Raw genomic sequence first — 14,706 nt, 5'->3', positions numbered from 1 at the left:
CTTCACATAATCGGCATTGACACCAACCCCCGCCCCCTCTCTTCTGTGTGCATAACTGTCTTTCCACGTGACAGACCACACCTCCTTCTGGGACGTGGGCCCGGGTTCCCCAGCATCCCCAGGACCACACTCCCTGGACCAGACACCTTCCAGTGGGGCACAGTGGGCACAGTCCCCAGGCCCAATCTGTCACACAGGAGGACCGCGCACAGCCCTTTCGACACGAAGCCAACACTGTGCACAATCAACAAAGGTGCACATATTTTAAGCTGCATTTTCCAGTAAGAAGGCTGGTCTTGGCGTTTTCCTTCTGGGGCCCTGACATTCACTGTCGCCCATCGGTGTGCGGGGTAGCCAGGCAGTCCAACAATCCGACTCTTAGACTGCAGCTTATGGCTTCTCCTCATTAGCGACACTTACCCGACGGGAAGTGAATAGCAGCTCATTTGTAACCGTTGGCATGAAAGTCAACGCTACGGGAAGTCACCGGATCTGGACCACGCTCTGAAGGCATGGGCCTGTGACGTGCAGGGGCCCACGTGCAGCTCAGAGACCACGGAGGGGTAAGTGAGCCAGGGGCGCTTGCCCAGAGGACGGAACGGGGCCGGATCCCCCACGCGGGAGTCAGGCAGAGCTACTCAGTGCTTCACGTGCAGCACAAAGCAACTGCGTTCCGTTGGAGAGCGCACGTTAATCCCCGGGAATCCCGGAAGCGAGGGCAGGGAGAAATCCTGAGAGCCCGTCTCCCTGCAAAGGTGTGTTTGCGTGTCTGTGGACGTGTGTGTCTCTGCATTGTGTCGTGTGTGTGTGTATGTGTGCCTACGTCTTCATCAGAGATGCTGTGTGGGGTAGAAAAAGACAGCCTGAGCTTAGAGGGATGTCATCTGTTCCTTTCATAATATATGGAAACTCCAAATTCTAGAAGTGACCGTCAGACATTGAAAATATGATAAGCTTGAATACATCTGTAGCTCCTTTGGAAGGAAATCAGCAAGCCCTCATTTGGTTTGCTTTGCGTTCTCCAATGACGTTCAGACAGGGGTTCTACGCACATGCGGTTCATAGACCCAAAGGTGGCCCAGAGACCCTGGCTTCTTGGTGTCTATTTCCTGGTACTGTCCCCTTCCCTTGGACCCGTCCTACAGAATCTGGCAAAGGAGCCGGGATGGGGCTTCCATGTGGAACATTCTGTCCTGGGAGCTCTGGTTCCAAGACAGCCTCATTGTAGAGTCTGCCTGTCCTGGCTCTCAAAGAGTCCCAGCCACCCTGGGAGCCCAAATGGCGATCCGCTGAGGTGGCCTCTCGTCGCTGAGGACAGACTTTGTCCAAGGCCAGCAAGAACGTGGGGCCCCAGGCCGAGAACATCAAGGAAGGGAAATCTGCCAACACCTGAGTGAACTTTCCAGCAGCTCCTTCCCAGTCCGGCCTCCAGGTTAGCACCAGACCAGCCGACACGCAATGTAGCCCCACAGGGGACCCCGACTCCCCTACAGAGGACCCTGATTCCCCTGCAGAGGGCCCCGACTCCCCGCAACACCGGTGCAACAAAGGAAGCGTGTTGTGTGAACCCGCTAGGCTTCTGGTAATTTTTCGTGCGGCAGAAGTAAAAGAGTACACTGTCATGGTGGGATCGCTAAAGAAATTCTGGGTTAAATCCTCTTAGAAACTGAAAATATGCTGACCCCACTGAGGTATCTGTTTGGGACCCCAAAGTTTACATATCCACTTTTCTTCTAGCAAAATCTTCTTTTCCATCAGTGATGTCCATGCCTCATGAGGCTCTGAGAGAGCCTTAAAAACTATATTTATACGCAGAAGGCTCACGCAGAATCTCGTGTCTTGCTGTTACATTTGTGAAATGTGTGCAAAGTAGAATTTATTCTTGCATTAACCATGAAGGGCTGCTGTGGAACGAACGGACTCCAGTGTTGTGAACATAGCCGTCCTCCCGTGGCTGCGGATGAAGGGTGGGAGGAGGGGCAAGGCAGAGGGGGGAGCAAAGAGCTTCGCCCCCGAGTGCACTGGGACTTACCCTCGGTATGTCGGCAATCATGGACACACAGCAGAAAGGAGGCGATAGCTACTATTTGTCCTCACTGACTCTTTTCCTCTATTTTAAGGTCAAAAATGGCGTGTCTAGAGATTTTCGGCAAAGCGCGTAGGCACTTATGAACAATTACGCGTCCCGCGGTTCACGTGCGTGCAGCTAACTTCTGCCGCAATATCTAATATGAAAACTAAATTGAGAAAACCAACTAAATTAAAGCTAATCAGAGCTTCATCGTGGCGCCCAGCACAGCAGATAATATTCCAGTGCTCCATGCAATTAAATTCTTCAATTATTCTAAGTGTTATTATGCTAATTTAAAAGGCTAGGATTATTAGAAAATGTATAAAGCATTATGCTCAGTTATAGCATTTTATTTATGTGATTTCACGTTAAATTATTTAAGGTATGGAAATTATAAGAGTTCTCAGCATGGGACTTCAGCCTGTCCCACCGGGGCAGGGAGCAAAGCTGATGGGGAAAATGTGTCCCGTGTTGTCCTCGAGGGGGATCGTCTCGCCGCCTGAGGGGAAAAGCTGACGCGTCCACCAGGCTGTCCCCAGGCCTCTGCTCACTCTGGAGGGGCTCCTGTCCCAGAGGAGCACACCTCTTCCTTTGCGAACCCGGGGGTGTGTACTCTCCTCAATTTACGATAAACACGAGAACTGGGGGGAGACTGGAAAGGGGACACCGAGGCTTTGGGGAGACACCGGCCCTCCAGAGGCCTCCATGAATGGGGATTCTGGTGTTTGTAGAAAAAGCATTTCAAGAAGCGTTCATCTTTTTAATACGTGGGGGATGTTCCATGAGATTCCTACCCTTTTATATTTCTGCTTTCCCACGTCTGTTCAACGTTCTCCTTTTCTGCTAACACCTTCTTCCACTCAGTGTCCCTTCCTTTCTGCCCCTTGCCCTCCCCGTCCCTCTCTCCTCCCCTCCCTCTCCCCTTCCCTGTCTCCTCCCCTCTCCTTTCTTCTCCTCCCTCCCCCTCCCTTTCTCCTCCCTTCCCCCTCCCTTTTCCATCTCTCCCTCCCCTCCCTCTCCCCCTTCCCTCTCTCTCCCCTCCCCCTCCCTCTCCTCCTCTCCCTCACTCCCCTCCCCCTTCCCTCCCTCTCCCCATCCCTCTTTCTTTCCCTCCCTCTCCCCTCCCTTCCGGCCTCTGTCTGCCCCCCACCTCAAGTCTCTCCTGTCTTACAAGGGTTTTTTTTGCACAATACCTTACTTTTTGTTTTTAGTTTTGTTTTCTCTAATCTTCCTTTCAGCGAGGAATATAGCATTTATCTTCAAAAACTTCGCAAGTTTAGAGAAAACTCACTCCCTCACAGGCCCCTCCCTGAAGGCTTCATCCTCTCCAGCACCCGGTGCGCCTGCCTGCCCCCACCCCTACGCTCAGCGCCCAGCAGCCCGGCCCACAGCCACCCAGCGGGACCAGTCATCCTGTCCCCTGCCGGTCCAGCCTGGCACCCCCTTCACCCTCTTAGAGCCTGGCGCACGAGCCCCCAGTACCTTCCGGTTTTCAGTGTCTGCCCTGGGTCCCCGCTGCGGGGCCGGGAATGCCGTGAGATCCGGGCCCCTCTGGGAGGGATCGTGGGGCGGGGGCAGCCAGCGGGGAGCAACCCCCCAAGTCAGGACCTGGTCTCCTCCCCGCCGCAGGAACCTGGCACCCCCGACAACCCCAGCTTCCTAAACGCCGGGACCCACAGGCCCAGAGCCCAGGAGCAGGGTCCCCAGCACCTCCACACCTCCGACCGTGAGAGACCCTCAGGCCACAGCCCCACTGATCCGCTCAGGCCCAACCGCCTGCAGAGCCAGGAATACCCACAGCGGGCTCTGCAGGCCTCGGGGGCAGGGAGAGAAGGAGCCCCCTGTACCCCAGGCTGCTCCCAGCCCGCGGCAGGGCACAGTGGGGACGCAGAGGCGGCCCTGGGAGACTGGCCGACGGCCTCCGCGAGCCCTAGACCTGATGGCAGTCTGGGATGTGACCGCCAAGCCTCCCTTCCTCCTCTCCCCTCATTTGGGGTCAGACTTACTTCTCAGTCCCATGGCTCGTCCCCCTGTCCCTGCACCCTGCCCTAGTCACGTTTCCAGTTGTGTTTCCTCCTGTAAGCTCCCAGCACAGCTCCTCCACTGCGGAGGAGCTCCACTTCTGCTCTCAGAAGACCGCGTCCACGCACTGCCGCGAGCCGGGGGAGCCAGACCTCGGAGGCTTGGACAAGGCGCTCTGAGAGGCGCTTTCTCTCCTGTCTGGGGCTCACGCTAGCAACCCTGGGGGCGAGAGAATACTTTCCAGGCGTGATCTGCCCAAGATCTCGGGGTAGATTAGGTGGGTCATTTCGGATCTCATGGTTCACGTCCCTGAGCGGATATAACAAGTTCTCGGAGTTCGTCAGGTTTTGCGTTTTTGAACTCTTCGGCCACATTTGTTCTGAATTATGAGCCGTCTCTGGTTAAACAAACAAACCAAGCTGTAATGTGGCACCTACGAAAGCTCCAGGCTTAAGCGACCCGTGCGTTCCCACTGCTCCTGCGTTTTAGCCACATCACTGTTGGAGTGGCCGGGAAGTTACACAGCCGGACCCTGGAGCGCCCCTCCCAGGCAGGAAACGCAGGAACAAGGTGACCTGGCCCCGTGTGCCCCCTGTGGCTGGGAGGGGTTTTCCGGGCGCCGGGTGCCCGCACACACGCCTTCGTGTCCCGGGACGTGTTGGAGTAGCAGGGACCCTGCTGAGCAAGGGAATGACCGCTAGCTTCCAAGCAGCCCGAGAAACAGACGGTCCCCAAGAACCCAGTGAAGACAGAAGGGACCAGAAGGTGTGAGGCTGGGCCACAGGTGCTGGGCTATGCTCACCTGCAAGGGCCGGACCGGAGAGGGGACGGGGCAGCAGGAGAAACCCCATGATGCAGGAGGCTTCCACCAAAGCCGGAAGGAACTCTCTCTCTTCCACCTAGAAGAAGGTTTCTGGAGCCCTGTGAAGGTGAGGGCCAGCTGAGCAGTGGGCAGGGGGGCAGGTGAGGCCAGGCCTCATGCTGAGGACCGGCCAGGGAAAGAGGGTCCCCCTCCGAGGCCAGCCGCCCCCACCCCGCTGGCCTGGGGCTGAGCTACGAGGGCCACGGTTGCTGCTGCACCCTGCCGACGGGCCACAGCCTTGTCAGAGCAGGTGGCCCCAGGTCGCCGAACAAGCCGCTGCCCTGCCTCCTTCCCAGGAAGAATGAGCCCGGTGTCTGCAGAACGGGCAGGCTCGTCTCTCTACCGGGAAGGTCGCCAGCTCGGGATGTGTCTCACCTAGGGGCGGAAAGGTCAGCGTCGACCCTCAGGGACCGAGAACGCCGGCAAATGGTGGGACCACCAAGCTCCTTCCTCAGTCTCTGCTTTCTGCCCTCTGCCTTCTGCCTGCTAACTCGGCTGCGATCCTGCGCAAGGACTCCTCATATCATTCTTGAGCTGGCCAGGCGATTTCATGCAAGCTTGAGCTAGAACAGGGGAAGCTAAACTCTTCATGACCCAAGTATGCATAGCCTCACTGGAGACATAGGCACGAATAGGAACCCAGGATACAGCCTTTGTGGAGACTTTAAATGTCCATCGAACGTTTGATAAGCTAACAGGAACTTCTTCCCTGTAATTCCTGGTGGAAGGTGCTGAATACCAAGCTGATCATTTTATTTCATGAGTCTCTGTTGGACTGGGAGAGCCGCACAAGCCACAGCACGCGGGGTGTCTGGACAGGAGACGGAACGGATGGAACGGTGCCCAGCGAGTGGTGGGCAGAACCTTTCCCAGCACCTCCTGAACCCACTCTGTGCAGCCAGCCCCGAATGCACCACCACTCCCCACCCCCCGAGGTTCAGGACCCATTTATATCCATGCTTAGTGTAGTTTTATTACTTTATTTTTAAAGGGACTGGTTGATATATATATATATATATATATATTTTTAAAGCAATTGGACAAAAAAGACATTCTGGGAGGTTTTCGCCAGCTCCAAGCTCTACAGAGCTCAACACTGTAGTCTTTCCCGACGAGGCCCTAGGCCCCTGCTGGATTCGGGGTCTGCGTGAGCAGGTCTGATTACAACCCCTGATGGAGAGACGGCCGCGGAAGCACCCCCAGAAAGGTCATAAATCTGACCCTCTGCTGCAGCCTCAGCAGAAAATCGGCGCTGAGAAGGCTTGAAGATGTGATTTATCCTCCCTCGAGGAGAGTGGCCCCACCTGCGTGTGCCGTTTTCCGGCCACAAGACTCCTACTGTGTAAACAGGAGAGGCCACGGTGGTCTCGGGGGGCGTAGGGTCCACATGAAAAGTCACGGTCAAGCGGTGTATGTCACGGGACCCCATGGAGCTCACCTACCTGGAGAGAGCGGGAGGTTCCGAGGCTCACAAGTTGTCAGAGTGTGCTCTAGGCTCACCGTGTGTCCCTGGTTTAAATCTACGACCTTAGGGAGCTCCCACATTGAACTGCTAGGCAGACCAGGATGCCCAGTTAGGCTAGAATTTCAGACCATCAACAAGTGATTCCTTAATGGGTATGTGTGTGTGTGTGTGCATGTGTGTGTGTGCATGTATGTAGGTATATTCCCCAAATATCGCATGGGATAGGAGTGTACTAAAAATTATTCATTATTTATCTGAATTTGAAATCTCGCTGAGAGACCTCTCTTTCTGTTTGCCAAATCCGAGAACCTGCCCTTGAGTTACTTTCCGGAACACTTACCGCCGGTCTTTTCCTCTCTGCCTGTGAGCCTGCGTCGGCCCAGCTATTACCCTAACATGCTGTCCTCCCACACTTTGCACACCAACTGGCCCAAAGCAGAATATTGACACATTTTATGACACTGGAAAGTGCCCGACCCTCTAAAAGGTGCCTTTCCATGTTTTCTGGAGGGTGTGTTGGTTTATTGGGGTCATAACAAGTGTCTTGGGCTGGGTGGCCTCGAAGGCAGACGTGTATTGCCTCCTGGTTCTGGAGGCCAGAAGGTCAAGGTCAAGGTGTCGGCAGGGCCGGCTCCTTCTGAGGCCGTGAGGGAGGGTCTGCTGCAGGCCCTGTCCAGCTTCTGCTGGTTTACTGACAATGCTTGACATTCCTTGGCTTTCCAAAGCATCATGCCCCCTCTCCTCCATGTTGCCACGGCCTTCTCGCCGTGAGCAATTCTGTGTCCAGATTTCTCCCTTTTATAAGGACACCAGTCATCACATCTGCGGCGACCCTGTTCCCAAATTGTCACATTCTAAGGTACTCGGGGTTTTACATACGAGTGTTTGTAAGACACAGTTCAACTCATGACAGTGTGTTGGTTACACTTCTTTGGGCGATAACGACGTCCCTCTAATCTTCTCAGCATTTCCTTTCCAGACTCAGACTCAAGAAAGTGGGTATTTTGCTCAAGTTGAACGTGGTGTTAAACAATGTTTAAAAACAAAGGTGTTCTGCGTAACGAAAGCATACGCTTCACTGCTTTGCCCGCCGGTAAGCCTCTCCACTTCCTCCTGGTTGTTCGTGGAGGTCGTGGGGGCTCCTGGAAATGTGTGGAGGGAGGAAGGGGGCTGCTAGGCAGGCGGGGGACCCTCCCCTCCCCTCAGAAGGGGTTTGCCGCCGTGGCCTTGCTTGAGACCATCTCTCACACACCTGCTGCCCACATCAAGTGAGCCCAGGAAGAAGTGATCAACGCCTCGGCCAGTCTATTATCCCCGACGGACAGCTCCATCCAGTGTGTGACACATTTAAAAATTGTGTGCCTTGAAGATGATCCGTTGCCAAGAAAATGATAGCACAGAAGAGAAGGAAGCTCCCTGAGGCAGACGGGCCCCTCTCATCCGGCCTCATTCTCCAGATGAAGCCTGCAATCGGGTGGGAACAGAGGGCCAACCGAACAAGCAGAGAGAAGCCAATCCTGATTTCCCACACTTTTCAGGTCATGTGACAACGCAGCCCATCAGCGCAGGGATGGGAGCCCGTCCCCGGGGAACACCCTGCCTGCACATCCGCCTTCCCCCGGCCGAGCCCCACCTGCCGGCCAGGGAGGCCCCACTCTGGAGCGCAGTGCACCTACAGGAAACGGCACTGTCCTTGCCGTGGAAAACGCTTGTGCCGATATTTGTGGGTTTCCTTTACAAAAAGGCGAGCCGCCGCGAGAAGACCATGACACGGGGGCTTTGGTCCTGAGATGTATGTCTTCCCTTTCATTCAGCAGGTGGAGTCAGTCGGCACCACAGGGGCTGGTCTGAGGGGCCTCCTCGCTGGCGGGACGGTGCGCCCTCTCTTCTCCGTCCGCACGCAGGAGCCTCTGTGCGGTTCCTCTGAGCTGCCCGTCTCCTCGTCATGTGTTTCTGAAGCTCCGGGAAGGAGCTGGGGAGAATCCGAGCCACGAGGATGGGGGTGCCCTCTGCAGAAAAGCACCAGCTGGAGGCTGCAAGGATTCTCGTGGGAGATGGGACCTCAGGAGCCCCAGTCCGGGAGGCTGTGGGGCGTGAGGCTGGGCGGTGAGGAGGCTGGTGCGGGGGTGCTAACGAGCAGGCTGTCCTTGAGAGCCACTCGGGCACAGAGAAACAGCATGCTGCCTCATTGCTGTGGGTTGAATCATGCCCCCCCCAGAATAAGTCCCACCCCCAGAGTAAACTGTGCACGTGACTTCGTTGGAAATGGGGTCTTTGCAGATATAATTAGCTAATGTGACATCATGCTGGAGTGGGTGGCCTGAATCCGTTGTCACTGATGTCCCTATAAGAGGAGGGACACAGAAACCCAGGAGAGAGAGAGGCAGGGCTTGGAGGGATGTGGCCGCAAGCTAAGGACCACCAGCAGCCCCAAAGCTCGGCTAGGCGAGCGAGGATCCCCCCAGCCCCGCGGAGACCCCGGATTCTGACTCCTGCCTCCAAGACCGCTGAAGGAGTGGCTCCTCTTGCCTTAAGCCCCTCGCTGAGTGGCACCTCGTATGGCAGCCACAGGGAGCAGACACACTGAGTCCTGTGTGTCCTCGAGTCGGGGCGGTGTCGGGGCGCACCCAGGGAGCCTTTCCAGGCCAGGAGGAGCCCCCAGGACAGGCCGGCAGGGGCGCCTCTTGGGAGCTGTGGTGCAGGCGTGCCCGGGAGCTCCCCGTCAGACCACATCAGAGACAGGACCCCCATCCTGCTGATGTCTAGCCATGCCGCTGGCCCTGTCCTCACATGTGTGTGACGGGTCGATGCTAGCAGACCCGCCCAAGTGACCCTCTGCGGCCATATTCTGTTCCCCGGAACCAGCTCATTCATTCATTTATTCAGTCATTCAGTGAGTCTTAAACGGGTGCCTTCCATGCTGCTCGTCCTGTGTTGGGGGAGGGGGGTGTTACAGTGACCCACCGGCCAGCATGAACCCTACGCCTCAGAACATGGACTTTAACGTCACAGGCAGAGAAAGTCTCTTTTCCTCCAAAACTCAAGCATCCTCCAAGGACAAGGGAAGTCGGGGCCTTAAGTCCTCTTCCTTCAGACCTGCTGCCCTTGGCCAGAGTTGACACAGAGCCCTTTCCTCAGCCCAGAGCTTATAAGAGGAGGCCAGGCTGACAGGCTGCCAGAGGGGCACACGTGTGTGTGTGTGTGTGTGTGTGTGTGCACGCACGTGCACAAGTGCGCTGCACCCACGAGCCACCTCTCCAGGAAGCCACAACCACACTGGCCGCCCGGCAGGGGACCCGCCTCATCCCTGGGGGGTGAGGCACAGGCCCCGCCCCCTCCAGACATCCCCGCTTAGCTCTTGGGGGGCCGTGCCCACCCCTGGTTTACGGTGGGACTCCGGGAAAGCCACTCTGCCTGTCTGATACTCCGGACCGGATTTCCCTGTAAAGTCAGACTAATAATTCTGCTCTTAACGTAGAGGTCTTGAGTGGCCTAAATGAATAGCACATGTATACGTGGATTTATAAACACTAACAGGTTGTGAATCTTCATTTGTATTAAATTGTGATAATTATTATTTTTCCATTTTTTTTTCTTTACCATCATCCTCTGAGAGCTAAGTAAATATTCTGGCAAATCTCAGGGGCAGCTGGGTGGCTCAGTCAGTTAAGTCCGACTGAAGCTCACGTCATGAGCTCACGGCTCGTGAGTTCAAGCCCCACATCGAGCTCCGCGCTGACAGCTCCGAACCTGGAGCCTGCTTCAGATTCTGTGTCTCCCTCTCTGTCTGCCCCTCTCCCCCTCAAAAATAAATACACGTTAAAAGGATTTATGGCAAGTATGAGCTCACAGAAAGCATGCTGCCCGTCTCAACGGCTGAGACCTGCCTCTCCTGCATTTTCCCTCTGGCACTTTGACCACAAAGGAAAGACAGGCCTAGCCTTGCTTCTCAAAACTAGCGGGGTCTGATGCCTGCCGCCAAATCCGCGGCCGTCTGGGGTTCAGCTCCCCCTCCGAAGCATGTCCTGCGGTCTTCCCGGGCAGGGGCAGGGGCAGGGCAGGGGCAGGGTGCTGGAAGCGACCGCAGCAGCAGCCAGCACACCCTTGTCGAGCAAGTGTCCTTGACTAGCTGCTGGTGACTGAGGTAAACAAGGTCCCTGAAAGCACACAGTCCAGCAGGGACCCTCGGGGAGGGGGGTACCCGGCCGCAGGGACAGGAGCCTCTCCCAAGGACGCCCTCTGATGCCCGGCAAGCAGAGAGCCGAACGGTGACGTCTGAGCAGCGTGCCCTCCGTCAGGGCGACTGGGCGGGCAGTGCATGCTGGCGAAGGCTTATCCGTGTTAACATAAACCCTCATTAGAGGGGATTAGGAGAGAAACAGTGACAAACAGGACGGACACTAACCCTCGGAGGGTCCCAGACAGACACCACACACTAATTATCCTTTCAAATGACTCGAAGATGCCGAGCATGAGCATCGGTGTCTGTGCCCGGGATGCACGGGGAATTGTGTTTTACATACGACACCTGTTTGTATTTTGCAACAGTTTTACGTGTGCCCCCCACCCGGCCCCAGGCACACGCACCCACCCGCACATACACGGAGCGCCTCCCGGCCCACAAGCAGGCTCACTGAGGAGGGTGGAGGGAGGCCGGGCCTCCCTCTTCGCCGAGCCCCGTGCAGGGGCGTCGGGGACAGTCTGGGGACCGCTGCTCCGGGCCAGATGGGGATGGGACTCCACTCAGGCTCTGTGTGTAGGGGAAACGCATTTCCCAAAGCACAGCAGGCGTTTTGACCTCCTTAAAGCCATGTTGGCAAAGCCGCGGTGCCCCAGCATGTAAATGGGAACGTGTGTCAGCCTCACAGTTGGCTCGAAGCCTTCCCTCCTCCTCACCACCGCCACCGCCACCCTGGCCGCCTGAACACTCCCCCTCAGCCAGGGCCCCCCTCTGGGGCCTTGTCTGGCAGGTTCAGGGTGTGGCCCGGCATTTGTGCCCTTAAGTGTCCCGGTGGGTGACCGTGCCACAGGGAATCTGAGAAGGTCACCTCCACCCCACCGCTGCTCCCATCTGTTCCCGAGGGAGCCCAGGACGGGGGGCGTGGCTCTGGTCTCAGGTCAGACACCCAAGCAGCCTAGAGCAAACACAGATGGCCAGGCTCCGTACCGGTCCCTGGGCAATGCTGTGATGCAGGGCAGTGTGTTTGCAGGAGAGAATTGACTTGGATCATTCGATAAATACCTTTGGTACTTGGCTCATTCACGGATGGTCTTCACACAGCGTTTAAAATTTTTTCAGCTATACTCAACTGCATTTGATGAAGGGATTATATTCCATAGCCGTATTTGCAAATTTGGAAATTCACAAAGGTCTGAGAACATACCTGTCATGAATGCAGACAGCGCTGCATCCCAACGGCTATTGTCTGAGGCCAGAACCAAAGAGGCGGAGCTTAAATTGAAAACAGAGGTGAAATTACAAATCGTCAAATGGTATTATTGTAAATAAAAGAGAAAGAGCTTCTGGAGGGTACTAATTACGAGGCACGGCGACAGAGAAGCTGCAGATTCCATTTAACTGGAATGTGCGAAAGGACCGGGAGGCTGAGTCTCGGCTCGCCCCCGGCTGAAGGCGTCCCTGTGCATCTCGGCGAGGACGCCGCTCCTGCGGCTGGAAAACGGAGCAGGGCCGTGACACGTGTGGGGAGCCACCACTCCCGTTACCACCACAGCACCTTCTCCAAGGTCACAAGTGCTGGGTGACATCAGAGGAGGGTTTCACAGGTGTCACCGTGTGGGCAGTGTGGGTAAAGGCAGCTTCAGCTGTGACCAGAGGGGGCGAGGAACGTCCCAGGAGCACAGACGTGCACGGCGACGGGCAAGAGAAAGACACGAATAACCCCCTTCCAGAGTGCCCGGGCAAGCTGGCCCTCCACGGTCGGCGCCGCTGTCCCCGTGGCACCCGCAGAGCCCCAGCCCCGCAGCCTCCGCTCTGGAGCCCCCCTTGTGCACCAGCGTCCAAACCCCAGCGCCAACCACGCTGGCTCCTCCCCCAGCGTGGCTCCCCCAGCGCGACACGGCGGCTCCTCCCCCAGACCTGTAAACCCTTGGTGTCTTTGAGCTGCCGATTGCACACTTGGGTGGCTTTTCAGCGTCATCGTATGGGGTATAATTTTCGCCCTAGGAAGTGGAAAACGCTCCTTCACACGATCAAAGGGTAGCTTCCTCGTTCTCAGGCCTCCATTAGGCTACCCATTAAAAATGAATGCTGCTAATAATTTCATTTATATGCATTAGTATTTTGGGGAAAAAAATACCTTCACTGAATTTGCCTTGAAACTCAGAATGCTCTCAGGAAGTACCATGACGAGTCCTAATATCATGGCATTTCCCTGATTTATCTTTCTCTCTCGATGGTAATAAGTCACTATCGTAGGACAGAAGCATTGCCTTAGGGAAAGTACACTTTTTTTTTTTTTTTCTAAGTTGAGCTCATCTGTTTCTTTTAGTTTCAAGTTTAAACGAACGGGCATTTTTATGTCTACGTTACGACGCGCACAGCACTGCAACGGTTGATTCTTTGCCTGAGTTATTTATTTAATGCGGAGATAATCGAATTTGGAATTAGTTGGATGAGCGTTATTGGTTGCTACAGTTCCGGCATCGTATTTTCCTTCCTATTAAGTATATCAGAGCAGCAAAGTACATAAACAAAGTGCAGGCTCCTGACGCATATATTTGCCGATGGTAATACCTACGTGCCACCTTTTGCCAGTCGTATGACGCCCCTAAAGGCATTGCGGGTTAACGGTGATTTAATCCCCTTATGCATGCATAATGTGACAAGCTTTGCATAAATAATAATAAATAATTGGTATGTATAAATAATTTATCATTTATTTTTGCAGTAGAAGCCGAATTCTTAGGAATATTTTAAACAAAGGAAACTGCAAACATGACCTCAATCAGAAAGAGGGTTAGGTCCTCCTCAAACACAACTTTCAAAGCGCATGTACATTCCGCGTATGCTTGTGACTTCTTTCGGGAGAGTTTATGATGCTGCCGAAGATTGTGAGGCATGGCGTAATACATAAAAAGCCAGAAAAATAAATTTTAATTATTTTTTAACGTGTATTCATTTTTGAGAGAGACGGAGACAGAGTGTGAGTGGGGGAGGGGCAGAGAGAGAGACACACACACAGAATCCAAAGAAGGCTCCAGACTCTGAGCTGTCAACACAGAGCCTGACGCGGGGCTAGAACTCACAAGCCACGAGATCATGACCTGAGCCGAAGTCGGACGCTTCACCGGCTGGGTCACCCAGGCGCCCCTAGAAAAATAAATTTTAAATCAGAGGCTCTTTTTTTCCAAAATAAGCTTAGCAATATCTATTATTTAAAATGATGATTTTGCCCTGAGAATGCGTCCAGTCTAAACCTCCACAGTTAAACACATTATTTGATGTGAAGATTTTACATTTAAATCAGTAAGCAGTTCAGAGCAAATTCCGTCATCTAAATCTAAGTATATGCAAAACGCCGAGGAAAAATGGCAATAGGTCGAGGACTGGTCACTTGTCAACTTGGGAGACTAGATGAAACAGATAGAAGGTTGAATTGTCATACAGATAACAGTTACCATATGGCTAACATTTTGCACGTCTAGATGCCTGCCTCCCCCCAGCTCCTGGTGCCCCAGGACCAGGGAGGGGAGGCCTCCCCGTGCCCTGCCCCCAGACGGCAGAGCCCAGAGCCCCAGCACTGTGAACAGAGAACTCGGCATTTTCTCCCCGATCTAACAGACAATCTCTTTTGGCCTCCAAGTCCAAAACAGGTAAATCTGCATTTAATTAATGAACATGCGTTTTGGCCCCAGGCTCACTTGATAGATCCTGATTCCACCTGTGATCATCCCGGTGATTCTGGAAGAAGTTGTTCTGAGTGGGAATCACGCTTCCTCATCGCAAACTGGGACGCTGTCTGCCTCCACTGAAATTGCGAGACATGAATGAAAGCTGCGAGCGAGCCCCGGGTCCTAGCCCCGCCGGGCGCCCCGCACTGCGGCTCTTCGGACCCCGCTGCCCCACCTCCTGAAGGCAGCGTCTGTGGACCTTCCCCTGGACTTCCCCGAGTCCCACGGCCAAGCGTGGCCGTGCCCGAGATGGTGAGAGCAGGTGGGGGCGGGCCCGGGGCAGGGCCGGGCTGGCTGACCGAGCAGGTGAAGCGTGGCGGGGGAGGGGCGGGCACAAGTGTGGGACAGGGACGTCTGAAGGGGTCGGGGGGGAGC

Source organism: Panthera onca, chromosome A1, assembly GCF_046562875.1.
Source record: "Panthera onca isolate mPanOnc1 chromosome A1, mPanOnc1 haplotype 2, whole genome shotgun sequence".
Lineage (NCBI taxonomy): Eukaryota > Metazoa > Chordata > Mammalia > Carnivora > Felidae > Panthera > Panthera onca.
Note: the sequence above shows the minus strand (reverse complement) of the source record.